This window comes from Leuciscus leuciscus (genome assembly GCF_965113295.1).
Source record: "Leuciscus leuciscus genome assembly, chromosome: 18".
In the NCBI taxonomy this organism is placed as follows: domain Eukaryota; kingdom Metazoa; phylum Chordata; class Actinopteri; order Cypriniformes; family Leuciscidae; genus Leuciscus; species Leuciscus leuciscus.
Genome location: NC_138742.1, coordinates 38689630 through 38704892, shown reverse-complemented (window position 1 = coordinate 38704892; position 15263 = coordinate 38689630). Strand labels below are relative to the sequence as shown.

The 15263-nt window shown below is 39.1% G+C and overlaps 1 long non-coding RNA gene across 2 annotated transcripts; it reads left to right on the top strand.

The window, feature by feature from the left end:
- The first annotated feature begins 10717 nt into the window (after window positions 1-10717).
- Window positions 10718-15263, top strand: LOC309480024. 2 transcript variants are annotated; one of them, XR_014199510.1, is made up of 8 exons: window positions 10718-12224; window positions 12314-12374; window positions 13154-13272; window positions 13397-13694; window positions 13797-13857; window positions 14024-14117; window positions 14208-14326; window positions 14434-15263. It is a non-coding gene; the product is annotated as an uncharacterized lncRNA (long non-coding RNA). The 2 variants fall into 2 exon arrangements; XR_014199511.1 differs by having other exon boundaries at window positions 10721-12374; window positions 14434-15262.

Below are 15263 nucleotides of genomic sequence, written 5' to 3'. Positions count from 1 at the left end.
CATCACCATAATCAAGCACTGACATGAAAGTAGCATCAACAAGCCTCTTTCTTGCCTCAAAGGAAAAACATGACCTATTTCTGAAATAAAATCCCAGTCTCAGCTTCAGTTTTTTCACCAACTGCTGAATGTGAGGTTTAAAAGAAAGTGAATCATCAATTAATATACCGAGATATTTGTACTGCGATACAAACTCAATCTTGGAACCCCGTGAAGTAGTAATAGGTACAAGGTTCTTTGACTTTGATTTTGCATTGGAAAACAACATTAGTTTTGTTTTCTTATCATTCAAAACAAGTTTTAAATCGGATAGGGTACGTTGAACAATATCAAAAGTGCGTTGTAATTGGCAAAGAGCTTGGTTTGGAGTTGATGCAGAGCAGTAAATCACAGTATCATCGGCATAAAAATGGAGATTTGCATTGGAAACATTTTGATCGAGAATATTGATGTATAGTATAAATAAGAGTGGTCCCAGCACTGACCCCTGGGGCACACCCTTAGATACACTAAGAGGGCTGGAAGTGAGACCATCTGCCTGTACGCACTGAGTTCTACCTGATAGATAGTTTTCAAACCAGCCAACTGATTGATCTGACAGCCCTACACTGACAAGTCTGTGTTTTAAAATTGTGTGATCCACAGTGTCAAAAGCCTTAGATAGATCAATAAAAAGAGCTGCACAGTGTTGTTTTGTGTCTAAAGCATCAATAAAATCATTTACTACTTTTAAAGCTGCTGTAGTTGTGCTGTGTTTTTTACGAAAACCTGATTGATATTTTGACAAAATATTGTTAGTAGATAAAAACTCTTTCAATTGTTCATTTACCATAGTTTCCATAACCTTGGCCAGGACGGACAGTTTCGAGATGGGTCTATAATTATTTAAATCTGACGGGTCACCCCCTTTTAGCAAAGGAAGAACAAATGCAGATTTCCATATAAGTGGAATTTCATTTGTGTCTAAAGATAGATTAAAAAGATAGGTCAAAGGTGGAGCAATAAAATCGGATGCTAACCGTAGAAAAAAAGGCTCCAGTTTATCAGGACCAGCTGATTTTCTAATGTCTAAAAGTGTGAGGGCTTTATGCACTTCTGAAACTAAAAATGGATTAAAATTAAAAGAATTAATGAGTCTACTTTGACCATATGTATAGCTTGTTGAACGATTCTGGTATGTAGAGTTGACTGAATCAATTAAGGAACCCGAGGCAATAAAGTGCTCATTAAAACAACCAAGCATTTCAGCCTTATCAGATAATTTACGGGAGTCCTTAAGAACACATGGTGGCAACTCAAAAGTTCTGTTTCCAACCAAGGATTTAATTGTTTTCCAAAATTTTAACGGGTTATTTAAATTATTTGAAGTTTCCATTAAAAAATAGTCTGCTTTGGCCTTTCTTATAGCCACTGTGCACAAATTGCGTAGCCTCCTAAAGAGTAGCCAATCAGAATCCAGGTTTGTTTTCCTGGCTTTTGCCCAGGCCTTATTACGTTCGTGAAGTGAGCTGGCTAAATCTATAGTAAACCATGCATTGTTACGGCCTTTTACTCTATACTTTTATCTGATTTAATACCATTTTGGCCAGTGTTTCAATAATTTCATTTTGTTTGTTGTGAGAGGTGTATTTTGCATTTGGTGGGATGTGTTTGTTAATTTCATTAAATTTGGGGTCCTTTGTCAGTGTGTAGTCAACCATTTTTAAGAACAGTCCTGCAGAGAAATCATCATCATTTGAACTTTCCACACTGCCACGAAGTGGAAGTTCATTTACTGCTAGGAACTGAACTACTTCTCCAATTGTTTTAATATAATACCTATTTTTTTCCATTTGTGTGGGCCCTATTAAATTACAAATGGTCTCCCCTGTGGCCTCTCTTTGGGACATTTCAGACCAGGCTTTTGCATTTTTTATGTGGAATTGACTTGATGCGTGCTTTGAGAGTCCCTTGTCCTTTTCCAATGCAGTTTTCCAATTAGTAAATCCTTGTTTTGTGAAAACCAAATCCCTATCATTGTTCCCCTCAAATTTCTGACACGGGAAACAAAAGCACGCATCAAGCTTTGCTGAATATTCGAGCCATGGTCTCCCACGATACCAACCTGGGCAGAATGAGCGGGAGCTCTTGCCAAAAGGACGTTTGGGGAAAACCAGAGCTATGGGTTGTGACGGTGCTTCAGTGTTTAAGCCTATGTTGTATTCATCCGCAACAGCCACGGATGGGCTGGGAACGACGGGGGCTGCGGGTCTTGTGCAACTAGAACTAGGTGTACTGGTACTGGACTGGGCACGGGGGTTAGAAATTGTAGCGATTCGAGGAGCAGTATCACCCGACGAGGCGGGTGATTCGGTCTCTGCTGCAGCTAATGCCCTAGCAGCCTCGTTGCTGCTGCCAGTGCTAGCTTTAGCAACCAGAAATCGGCGCATACTCAACTCATCACTCGGTGCAAATTACAAGAGAAAGCGATAGAGAGATATGGAGGGAATGAGAACACGCTTACAGAAAGAGTAACCAAATAATTTCAGTGACTGACGGCGAAGGAAACTCAAAACAGGGGCTGAGCTCAGCTGACGACAGTGTGTAAACAAAATATAATATAGTATATAATATAATATAGTATAGTATATAATATATATAATATATAATATAATATATGTATATTAAGAATACCCTGGTAATTTGACACCAGTGAAAATGAGTTGTAGCCTTTAAAAAGGCTTTTTATAAAGAAAATTTGAGTCCAAAAACAATGTAATAAAACAAAATATAATAGTATCTAATATAATATAATATAGTATATAATATATGTATATTAAGAATACCCTGGTAATTAATGTGGCACCAGTGAAAATGAGTTGTAGCCTTTAAAAAGGCTTTTAGATTAAATAAATTTAGATTCCAAAAATCTGAATCCAACTGAATAACGGCAAGACATATACAGCGACACTAGCAAGGTGACAGAAATGACAGTTTGTGCCACTTAGTTGCATGCATTTCAAAAGATTACATTGTGTGGTGATTGGACGAATCAAAAACAAAGATTTGTGATTGGTTGGAGGCAACCATGTGCTCTAAAAAGGGGCGTGGGGAAAAGTTTTTTTTTTTTTACTCCACAGCGTTTTCTTATAACGGTTTTCTATGGGAGAAAAATGCATAACGTGTAATTAAACGCGTTGCGTTCAATTTCTGGGCTCATCTGAGTTTTTATACATACTATGGTATATACATATGATGTGTGCAGAGTTTGGTAATTTAATATTAATGTCTTAGTACAGTAAGCCACGTTAAGCGTTTTCTTATAATGGTTTTCTATGGGAGAATATGCATAACGTGTAATTAAACGCGTTGTGTTCAATTTCTGGGCTCATCTTATTTTTTATACATAGTATGGTTTATTAATATGATGTGTGCAGAGTTTGGTAATTCAATATCACTGTCTTAGTACAGTAAGCCACGTTAGCCTTTTCTTATAACGGTTTTCTATGGGAGGAAAACGCTTAACGTGTAACTAAATGCGTTGCGTTCATATTCTGGGCTCATCTGATTTTTTATACATAGTATGGTTTATAAATATGATGTGTACTGATTTTGGTAATTTAATATCACTGTCTTAGTACAGTAAGCCACGTTAAAGGGTTAGTTCACCCAAAAATGAAAAATATGTCATTAATGACTCACCCTCATGTCATTCCAAACCCGTAAGACCTCCGTTTCTCTTCTGAAGACATCTTAAGATATTTTAGATTTATTCCGAGAGCTTTCTGTTCCTCCATTGTAAGTCAATGGACGTGTCACTGTTCACGTCCATAAAGGTAATAAAGACATCATCAAAGTAGTCCATGTGACATCAGTGGGTTAATTAGAATGTTTTGAAGCATCGAAAATACATTTTGGTCCAAAATTAACAAAAACTACGACTTTATTCAACATTGTATTCTTCCGGTCTGTTTTCCATCCGCGTTCACGAGTCCACATTGACCATTGACATTGACGCACCAGATAACACGTCAGCAGCCTCAATGTGGACTCGTGAACAGAATTAATGACATAATTTTAATTTTTGGGTGAACTAACCCTTTAACCCCCTGAGGTCGACGGTATCGCCGGCGATACCAGCTCGCTTTTTTTTTATCAGTGTAAAAGAAACTCATAAATACTCTGTTGACTTTGATTTTTCATAGGAGTTTCGTACATCAATCGATTCTGTTAAATGTGTATTATTTTTGTGTATACTCATAATAAAAACAAAGTGTTGAGCTTTTCGCCAAATAAAGAAAAATAAACACGAAGCGAGTTCTGCCTTCTCTCTGTCAGTGTAGTCCATTCTGAAACGCGTCCGAACTGTGACTCACCGAATACTTCTCACACAGACACGTGAGATATGTCTTTATGAAGCTTGAAATCTCTTCTTTTAAATGAAGTAATTTATATAAAAAACAAATGTTTTCAACTCATGTAATCCGTTTGAAAGCAAGGAGAGGTACCGTTTTTCCTTCTGCCTCATTATCTCTATAATGAGTTGAGGCCGCCCCGCCCCCGGCGCTATTCAAATGGTAAATAGTTTAGGTGATCGCATACGCCCCCCGATCAATGCCATAAAAACACAGTTTCTTCATCATACTTACTGATAGTTCATCGCGTTTTGAGTATGGCACGCTTCTCCAGTAAAGACGCCCTTCAGATGATTCTGGACAGCGAGGAAGTTGTTTCCTCAGAGGAAGATTGTAACTCAGACTACAAACGGCAGCATTTTGAAGAGCGAATTCCGCCGAGGACACAATGTCGGAGTAAGTTTTACTTAAAAGTCTTTTGTCTTTTATTTTTCGTGTTCGCATTTATGAGGAAAAAACAATATTACGTGACAGTTCTCCATTATGGACGCGAGCGCTCTGAAAGCGCACTAAAAGACTTTCAAACTTTCACAGAGGCAAGGCAAGGCAAGGCAAGTTTATTTATATAGCACATTTCATACACAATGGCAATTCAAAGTGCTTTACATAGAAGAAATTAAAATAATAAAAAGAAACATGAATAATTAAAACAGTTAAAAAAAAAAAAATGAAATACAAGACAGTACAGTCGGACGAACAGCGGCACAGTGCTCATTCAGTAAATGCATAGCTAAACAGAAGTGTTTTGAGTCTGGATTTGAATGTGACCACTGTAGGAGCACATCTGATCTCTTCTGGAAGCTGGTTCCAGCTGCGGCTGGCATTATAGCTAAAAGCAGACTCACCATGCTTAGAGTGAACCCTTGGTATTTCTAGCTGATATGATCCTAATGATCTGAGTGATCTGTTGGGTTTATATTCAGTGAGCATATCTGCAATGTATTGAGGTCCTAGGCCATTGAATGATTTATATACCAGTAATAATACTTTGAAATCAATCCTAAATCTAACTGGGAGCCAGTGTAAAGACCTGAGGACTGGTGTGATATGTTCATATTTTCTGGTTCTGCTCAGAATCCTGGCGGCAGCGTTCTGTATGAGCTGCAACTGTCTTATGGTCTTTTTGGGAAGGCCAGTGAGGAGTCCATTACAATAATCCACCCTGCTGGTGATGAAAGCATGCACAAGTTTCTCTAAGTCTTGTCTGGAAACAAAGCATCTAATTCTTGCAATATTTTTCAGATGATAGTATGCTGATTTAGTTATTGCTTTGACATGACTACTGAAACTAAGGTCTGACTCTAGTGTCACACCAAGATTCCTGACTTGATTTTTAGTTGTTTGACCCCTAGAGAGAAGGTATGCGTTCACCTTGAGAACCTCATCTTTGTTTCCAAACGCAATAACTTCAGTTTTGTCTTTGTTTAATTGAAGAAAGTTTTGACACATCCAACTGTTGACTTCATCAATGCATCGGCACAGGGAGTCAATGGGGCTGTAATCGTTAGGCGATAGGGCTAAGTACAGCTGTGTGTCGTCTGCATAGCTGTGGTAAGCAATTTGGTTCTTTCTAATTATTTGGCTCATTGGGAGCATATACAGGTTGAACAGGAGTGGCGCAAGAATTGAGCCTTGAGGGACTCCGCATGTCATGGATGTCCACTCAGACTTATGGTCTCCTATACTCACATAATAACCTCTCCCATCTAAGTATGACCTGAACCATTTTAGGACTATCCCAGAAAGCCCCACCCAGTTTTCCAGCCTGTCAAGAAGTATGTTATGATCGACAGTGTCAAATGCAGCACTGAGGTCGAGTAGTACCAGCACTGATAATTTGCCTGAATCAGTATTTAAGCGAATATCGTTTATTATCTTTATGAGCGCTGTCTCTGTGCTGTGATGCGGTCGGAAACCAGATTGAAAATGATCAAAGTATCCATTCGAGCTTAAGAATTTGTTCAGCTGATTGAAGATAACTTTTTCAATGATCTTGCCTATGAAAGGAAGATTTGAGATCGGTCTATAGTTGCTTAATATGGTCTTATCCAGATTGTTCTTTTTCAGGAGGGGCTTGACAACTGCAGTTTTCAGGGAGTTTGGAAAACTCCCAGAGAGAAGTGAGGCATTTACCACTTCTAGAAGATCTGCTTCTAAACTGTTTAACACACTTTTGAAAAAAGATGTGGGAAGTGTGTCAAGGGCGCATGTTGATGTTTTAAGGTGCTGTATGGTTTCTACCAAAATTTTGCCATCAATTTTTTTGAAATCAGACAAAGTTACTACTTTTTCAGGTGGTCTGATCTGTCTGACCCCAGCGCAACTCAAGGATGTGCTGATCACCTTTCTGATATTATTGATTTTGTCAGAGAAGAAAGAAGCAAACTCACTGCACTTGCTGTTTGAGAGCATTTCACTGGGAATCTGGCTTGGGGGGTTTGTCAGTCTCTCTACAGTAGCAAAAAGAGTGCGTGTGTTGTTTAAATTGCAGTTTATAATATTTGAGAAGAAAGTCTGTCTAGCTTTGCCTAGTTCCATATTGAAAGCATGAAGGCTGTCTTTGTAGATGTTATAATGGACTACAAGTTTTGTCTTCCGCCACATGCGCTCTGCTTTTCTGCATTGTCTTTTCATATTTTTGCACTGCTGTTGAGTTTCTCCAAGGTGCTTTTTGTCTGCCACTCTTCTTCCTGACTTTAACAGGAGCAATATCATCAATTGCACTTTTAACTTTTGAGTTAAAAGAATCAAGGAGAAAATCAACAGAGTCAGCAGATATGCTTGGTGTTAAGGATATAGCCTTCATAAATAGTAGACTAGTGTTCTCATTTAAGCATCTCTTCTTGACAGACACAGATCTAGCTTCAGTGGCAGGAGAGATCAATATATCAAAGAAAATACAGAAATGATCAGACAGTGCTACATCCTTAATAACAATCGATGAGATGTTTAGACCCTTACTGATAAGTAAATCTAGAGTGTGTCCATGATTGTGTGTGGGTCCATGTACATGCTGAGTCAGATCAAAAGTTTTTAAAACAGTTTTGATTTCTTTTGCCATATTGTTTTCTGCATTATCTATGTGAATGTTCAAATCTCCAGCAATGGCAAAACAGTCAAACTCTGAGGTAATTGTTGATAACAGTTCTGTAAATTCCTCAGCAAAGGCTGGAGAGTATTTTGGAGGCCTGTAAATAATGATAAGTAAAATACGTGGAGCACCTTTTAATACAATACCAAGATATTCGAAAGACGTGTAGTTCCCAAATGATATTTGCTTACATTGATAGATATCTTTAAAAAGAGCAGCTAGACCCCCACCTCTCTTAACAGCTCTGCAGACACTCATAAAAGTAAAGTTAGGAGGGGATGTTTCATTGAGGATTGTTGCACTGCAGCTGTCTTCTAGCCAGGTTTCATTTAGAAGCATAAAATCCAGGTTGTTTGTGGTTATTAAGTCATTGACTAGAAGTGATTTATTTTTAAGTGAGCGGATGTTTAAAATTGCTAACTTAACAGTCTTACTTTTTTTCCCTACACCAATCTTAGTTAGACGTGCAACAGGCACCAGATTAGTTGAGTTTGCTGTACGGCTATCGAAGGCCTTAGACTTTCTATCTTGTAATAGAACAGCAATAGAGAAAGATACAGGCACACTGGGTTCCCGCTTGTTCTGTAAACATTTGAGAAAGTTACTGTTATCAAAGCGGGGACCCGACATACATCACTGAGAGCTGGTATCAGTTGTTTTTGGTTCACCTCGAGCAGATGGAGGAGGGTGTGGGCCCTGGCGTTGTGGCAGAGGCCGAAGAGCTCTCACAGAGGCAGAGGGAGGGTGAGCTGGGCCTGCAGGCTTTGGTGGTAGCGGTGCCCGACGTTTTTTGGTTGATATCTGGGGGCTTGCAGCAAAAGAGTGTGATAGTCTGGTTCCAGCATGCACTAGTTCTTCCATTTTCTGTGAGAAGCACAGGAGTGGAGTTGGTGGCGAGAGGGAGAAGGTGTCTGGTGAAAGGGGCTGTTGCTCTGGTGTTATAGGAGGCTGTGATATGCTGTCCTGGTTTCCCTGGCTGTTTTCCAGGAAGTCGTCCTTGGGTGCTGAATCTTGGAGCAGTTCTAATATGTCTGTCTGTGGTGAGCTCTGTGGGCAGGGCTCAGCTGAGATGGTGTCCATGAGCAGAGGTTGTTGTGGCTCAGTGGTGTTATCATTGTCCTTGTGTGATATGTCAACATCATGTCCATTCTGAAGTGAAGTCCTGTGGTCATTCATACTGTGTCCAGGTGTGTGTGTGCCATTCTGATTGAGTGGATTGGCACACACTGCAGAAGGATGATTGAGGGAGAAGTAGATATTGTCCTTTAACACTCTTGAACCAAGTTTGTTTGGGTGATGGCCATCCCGATGAAATAGTTGTCTCTGACTCCAGAAGAGATTGAAGTTGTCAATGAAGTTTACTCCTTTTATATTGCAGGTTTTTTGCAGCCATGTATTAATCCCAAGCAACCGTGAAAACCTGTTTGTTCCTCTTGCTGGGAGTGGTCCACTGATGAATGTCTGAACTTTCAGTTTTTTAAGTGTTTCAAAAAGTTCATTGAAATCCTTCTTAAGGAGTTCTGACTGCTCTTTATGAATGTCATTCTTCCCCACATGAATGATGAGTCGATTTGCAGTCTTATGTTTCATCAGAATGTTCTGAAGTTCCCTGTTTATATCAGAAGTTGTTGCTTGTGGAAGGCAGCATGTAGTTGTATCCCTGCTGCTAATGTTTCTGATTATGGAGTCCCCCACTATCAGAGTCCTGGGCTCGGCTGCGCTCTGAGCTGAGTGCCGCTGTCTGCTCGACCTTGAGCGCCAGTTAGCATCAGTGTTAGCTACTGGCTGATACAGTCTGTGTTCGATCACATTCATCACGTCTGGGGATTCCTCATTTACATTCATTAGTACTTCAAATCTGTTCTCAAGATGTATAGGTGTTGGTAGGAGACCAGTGTTTGCAATCCTTGTCAGAGCTGTATCTGGGGTAGAGGATGCTACTGCGGTAATATGTGAGGCTCGTGACAATCTGATGTCTCGAGTGCCTTTGGGTCTCGCTCCCTGTTCGTGCCATCGATTTGTAAGTCGATCGGCTTGTTTCTGTACCTGTCGAGGAGCACTAGTTTCATGGGACTCACCGGCTGTATGCTGAGGGTGTCCATGACGAAGCTCTGTTGTGTGTTCCGTCTGGTTTGGTGGTCCCGTAAATAACTTTGTTTCAAGAACTGCAATCCTTTGTAAAAGTCTGTGGCAGTTAGTGCAGCAAGTAGATTCCAGAAGAGGCATTTTCTCTCTTATCCTTGTAGGCAGTTGTGTTTTCCTTTCCCCGGAATGTAAGCTGGTCGGGTAGAAGAATTCTGCGTTTTTGTGGTAATCCAAACTTTGTCGTTTGAGCACTGTGCTGATTTGCTGAAGTTAAAATTAGGTGATAAAAGGAACTAAAATATAAAAATATAGAAGATAAAATATAAAAGCGATAGAGCAAAGCGCGGAGCAGTAAGCAAGAGCGTCCGAACGGTAGCTGAGCTGAGCAGGAAGTCTAAAAAAAGATTAAGTCTTTTTTACCAACGTAGACCTGGGTTCACAGACCGATTTCTCATTCATGTTTTGCTTTCCGAGTGCATGGATGCTTTGCGAGACAGTGAAAGATATATATTTTAGCTAAAAACTAAACAAAAGTTTATAGTGAATTGTAATGTTAAAAAGTTTTGCTTAAAAACTATTCACTTTATGTCACGGTTGTTGAATGCATTGGTTCCTTCTCACTGCATGAAAAGTGGGATTTTCGACAGTTACCGGCGCTGTAGATTGTCGTGGAAGTTCAGGTTTACGACTGCAAACGGCAATTTACAGGCAACACTGCAAACTGTCAGAAATTGTCGGAAATTGACGTGGGACTTGCTTGCCCCGTGACCCCCCTCCCTCTAATGCTTTAACATGTAAATGAGACTGCTGTGAGCTTTACAAATGCAAATGAGGGTAGCAGGGGGAGTTTTATCCCAGGTGACTCAAAGGTATTAACTTAATTCTAAAAAAAATACAATATTTATTTATAACGCAAAATTAAAAACAGCCAAGGCTGACCAAAGTGCTGTACAGGGCAATAGATAAAATGCAGGGCAGAAACAGGACAATTAAAAAAAATAAAAATAGTTGTGTCAAGGGGTATTAAAAGTTTTCAAGGATGTTTTGAAGATGGAAATTGAGGGAGCTAGTCTGATATAGAGGGGTAGACTGTTCCAAAGTTTTGGGCCTGCAGTTGCAAAAGTGCAGTCGCCTCGTTTTTTAAGTCTGGATCTGGGCACGATGAGAAGACAGTGATCACTGGATCTCAAAGTACGAGATGGGGTGTACGGGCAGAGGAGATTGGTCAGATATTGGGGGGCCGGTTTGTTAAGAGCTTTATACACAAATAGTAAAATTTTAAAATCAATCCTGAATGTGACAGGTAGCCAGTGGAGTTTGAATAAAATAGGGGTGATCGACTCATATTTGCGTGTCCCGGTGAGAAGTCTAGCCGCTGCGTTTTGAACTAGCTGTAGACGAGAGAGAGAGGCCTGAGATAGCCCAAAATAAAGTGAGTTACAATAGTCTAAGGCCATCCTTAAAAATATTCTTGTTTGCCGTAACCCGACCGACCCTGTCAATTTAGTAGCCTACCGACCCAATTATTTATTTTTTCCCCCTTTTAGTCCGACCGACTTGCCGGCTGAAACTTGTGTTAAGACCGACCGCTTTTTTGTAACTCTTCAAACAACTAATATAAATGCAATAAAATAATATTAGTTATTAAGTATTGTGAATATAAATTCCGTAGGCCTGCATACAAACATAAGCTATAGCAGTGTGATTTTTATTTCAAAATAAGAGATTTTTGTTTAACAGTAACACCAGTGACACAACTCCAGGGGACCACTACTTTCATTATAAATTTTATAATATGTATTCTGCATTTTTTATATATATATCATTTACATAATATATTTGATAGTTATGTATACATTATTGTATTTTAAATGGTGTAAAAATCTGTTATTGACCTCAAAATAAAGCATTTTCCCTATGTACATGACTGGGGACGAGCACTTCTGTGGTGCTTGAAATTCTATATAATTCATAAAAATCAAATATTGCCACATTGATGGCTCAAGAGGGTGTAATTGTTCAAATAACATATTGTTTTATTTTAAAATGTAAAGAAATTGTAACCCTAAAGTGTTTTTTAAGTGTAATATTTCTGTAAAGGCTAGGGACAGAAAAATGGACATTTTCATAGAATGACCCTCTTACATTTTAGCTTAAATTGATATATTTAATGAAAGTAGCTAGATTAGTTACTATGTGTCATTAGCAATAGCCAATGTTATGTAAAAAAGACACAAAACCATTTATTTCAACAATTAATTTCAATCAGGCTTTGCCACAAAGGTAAAATGTGCATTCCATGCAAACAGCATCACAATCTCTTAGAGCCCAACCACTGTGCATAATACAACACGAACAGAAGATTGTATTTGACTCATGCTGCATACACATACGCAATGACAAGAATTATGCCTACTGTACATATAGAGTTACAACTACGATTAGAGTTGTTTACATAAAATGTACCTCGTTTCTATTTTGCATTAAAAATGTTTGTGGCCCCTTTAAGAAATTCCTCTCTTCTCGCGATACTATTCACTTGTGCTGGACGCGTGCGCGCGACCAGAGAACGGCAGCCATTTTTCATTGTTCAGGAGAGCTCCATGACGGTGCGTGCATCGATCGGATTCTGTGTTATACGGTCTTCTTTCTCGGTAAATATTACTCCAATATCTTTAATATGCACAAATAAGTTGTGAAGCGAAGTTAAAAGAACATTTGATGTGTACATTTTTGTTTATAGATTTATTTGGAGCGCATGTGTGACGAGTGAACCTCGTGGTGATCGGACGGTAAAGGATTGGGTATGTACGTTTTATGGTTTATGGGGGAAATTACTGATGGCATGTTTATTTGATAAATCTGTTAATGAGTTGAATCTATATTCTGTGATTATACAGTATAACTTTATGGTTAAATGCATATTTCTGGTTCCGCATGGCATGATTAAACGTGGGTTGTGGCTTTGTTAAAGTGCTTTTATTTCTCTTGTAACTTAGGCCTAAGTTACCTCAGCCACTGCAGTATTCCAGTTTGTGTTATCGTATTTAATTGTAGCCTAACATATTTTGGTTTGGAGAAATCAATTTAAATCTGACCAGTTGCAGTGTATTACACTGCATTTCAGTTTGAATTAAGTATTCTGTGGATTTGGGCATTGATCCACTGGTTAAGCTTTTTGTGACATTTGATTGTCATCTTCAAATTTACTGTAAACTGTTTCTACAATTTCTTTTTTTTTTTTTTTTTTACTAGTGAAATCTATTTTTTTTTCTTGTGAAATCTCTTAGAACAAGGCAAACTTTTTTCTTAATCAGACTTTTATCTGTTTAATTGTGCCTCCATTGACCGCTGTCACTTATTTTAAACAGCAGTCAGAATAAAACCCCAATTTCAAAAAGCATAGTTTGCTTCCGGTGTGTATTTCTGCAATTTCACCCGGTTGCATTTTTTCTCCTTTGTTTAATTTTACTGTGACTTATGTTGTTCTTATTAATTTTACTGTGACTTATATTGTTCTTATTAATTTTACTGTGATTTATGTTGTTCTTATTAATATCACTCTCAATTAATTGTTTTCCAGCTGCCTTAAAGACATATTACACGACAGTGCGCAGGAGCTTCAGGTACAAACAACCAGATCTTGCATTGCAGGCGGAAGCTGTGGTGAATTCAGCTCGGAGTCGAGCGAGAAGAAAGACGGTAAGATTTATTAGATTAGATTCGTTTTTGGTCAATGTGACTATTTTTCAGGTGCATTAATAGATGTGTGTTGTCCATACGCAGTGCATTGCGCAGTATTGATTGTCTTTATTGGTTTTAACAGCTGCTAAAAGCGAGACAGAGTGTGCTAGCTGAGGATGAGGTGGGCCTTCGGAAGTGTGCTACCATAGACCTGATGTCTGATGAGGAAGACGGCATCGTTGGCGGGGTGTCTGGATGGATTGTGCGACCTCCGTCCTGTCGCAGCCAGGAGCTCACCGAGCTCTGTACCACGCTGCAGTCGAGATTAGAGGCGACTCCAAAGTACAGGGCAACGCACCACAGACGTCTGCAAAATGGACCGAATTCAGACAGAATGCCGCTAGTTACCTGCAGCTGTATTTTGTCAGGCCTTGTGAAATGTAAGAATATTCTGTTTTTCATGATTTCATCATAAAGCAAGAGGTCATGGGAGTGATGGCTATTATTTGTTTAATAATTGTAAATAATCATGTAATTTACAGGAAGCAGTATGCCATCTTCACAACTCTGAGACAAATTGTGGGCGCTACGAACTGGAGCAAGGTAAAAAAAATAAATAAAAGTATCTTACATTCTTTTATTTTTTTACTTTCATAAAAACTTACAAACATTTTAAAGGTAAGATTCAAAGAATATGCTTTCATTCTCTTGTATAAGAAAATAGATCCGTTATAGTTTACGATCTTAATCATACATTTTGTTTCCATAGAGTAACCTCGCCTCATAACGAGGGCGTAACCTCACATTTACTCAGAGCTATGTCTGCAAGTCCAGATTTTCATGACGCTGATCATGACGACATTGTAAGTAACTTTTACTATTTTCTCCTTGTTTCATTTTACTGTGACTTGCGTTGTTTTTATTCATATCACTCTCATTTAATTGTTTTCCAGCTGCCTGTAAGACGTACTACGAGACAGTACGCAGGAGCTTCAGGTACAAACAACCAGATCTGGCATTGCAGGCCGAAGCTGTGAAGAGTTCAGCTCGGAGTCGAGCGAGAAGAAAGAGGGTAAGATTTTTAGTCAATGTGACTATTTTTCAAGTGCATTAATAGATGTTTTGTGTCCATTCACAGTGCATCACAGTACTGATTGTCTGTATTGGTTGTTTTTACAGCTGCTAGAAGCGAGACGGTGTGCTAGGTGAGGATGACGTGGGCATTTGGAAGTGCGCCACCATAGATCTGATGTCCGATGAAGTTCAACCACCAGCCAGGAGCTCACAGAGCTCTGTGCTACGCTGCAGTCGAGATTAGAGGCGACTCCTAAATACAGGGCGACGCACCACAGACGTTTTCAAAGTGGATCGAATTCAGAGAGAACGCCGCTAGTCACCTACAGCTCCGAAGATGAAAACAGACACTGAGCTTCCAATTTGTTGTGTGTGCAGATGATCTATGCTTTGTACATAGGTGTATATTGTTTTGTGTCTGTGCTAATAAAGCTCTTTCTTTGAATAAACAGCATGTCCCTGGCAAATTTTCCATTCCTTTATAAATTCATGTCCTTGATGGTAATAATAGTGTAGTCCATAGGTTAACAATGACATGAATATACCACAGAATAGCATATTATGAATATAAAAAAATAATTTATATATTATTATTTATGTGAATATTATAATTTTTTGAATTTTTAATGAGCAAGGGTGACCAATAGTAACAGATCTGCCAACCAATCACGAGTGATTTTTCTTGTTTAAACCACGTGGGTTCAACCAATAGTGAGTGAGGAAATTCAAGCCTTTCTCTGGCGGGAGCTGCTATTCATATGGTAATTAGAGCCATTCACACCTCCGGCGCGAGCGCTCTGCATACGTCATGGTTCGTTTCCGACAATATTCGGCACAGACGAACGCGACGTTCACAGGCTGTAAATTGTCGTTAACTGCCGAAAATTAGGGAGATTTGCGGCCGTTTACGGGGTCGGAAATCCCAATTTTCATGC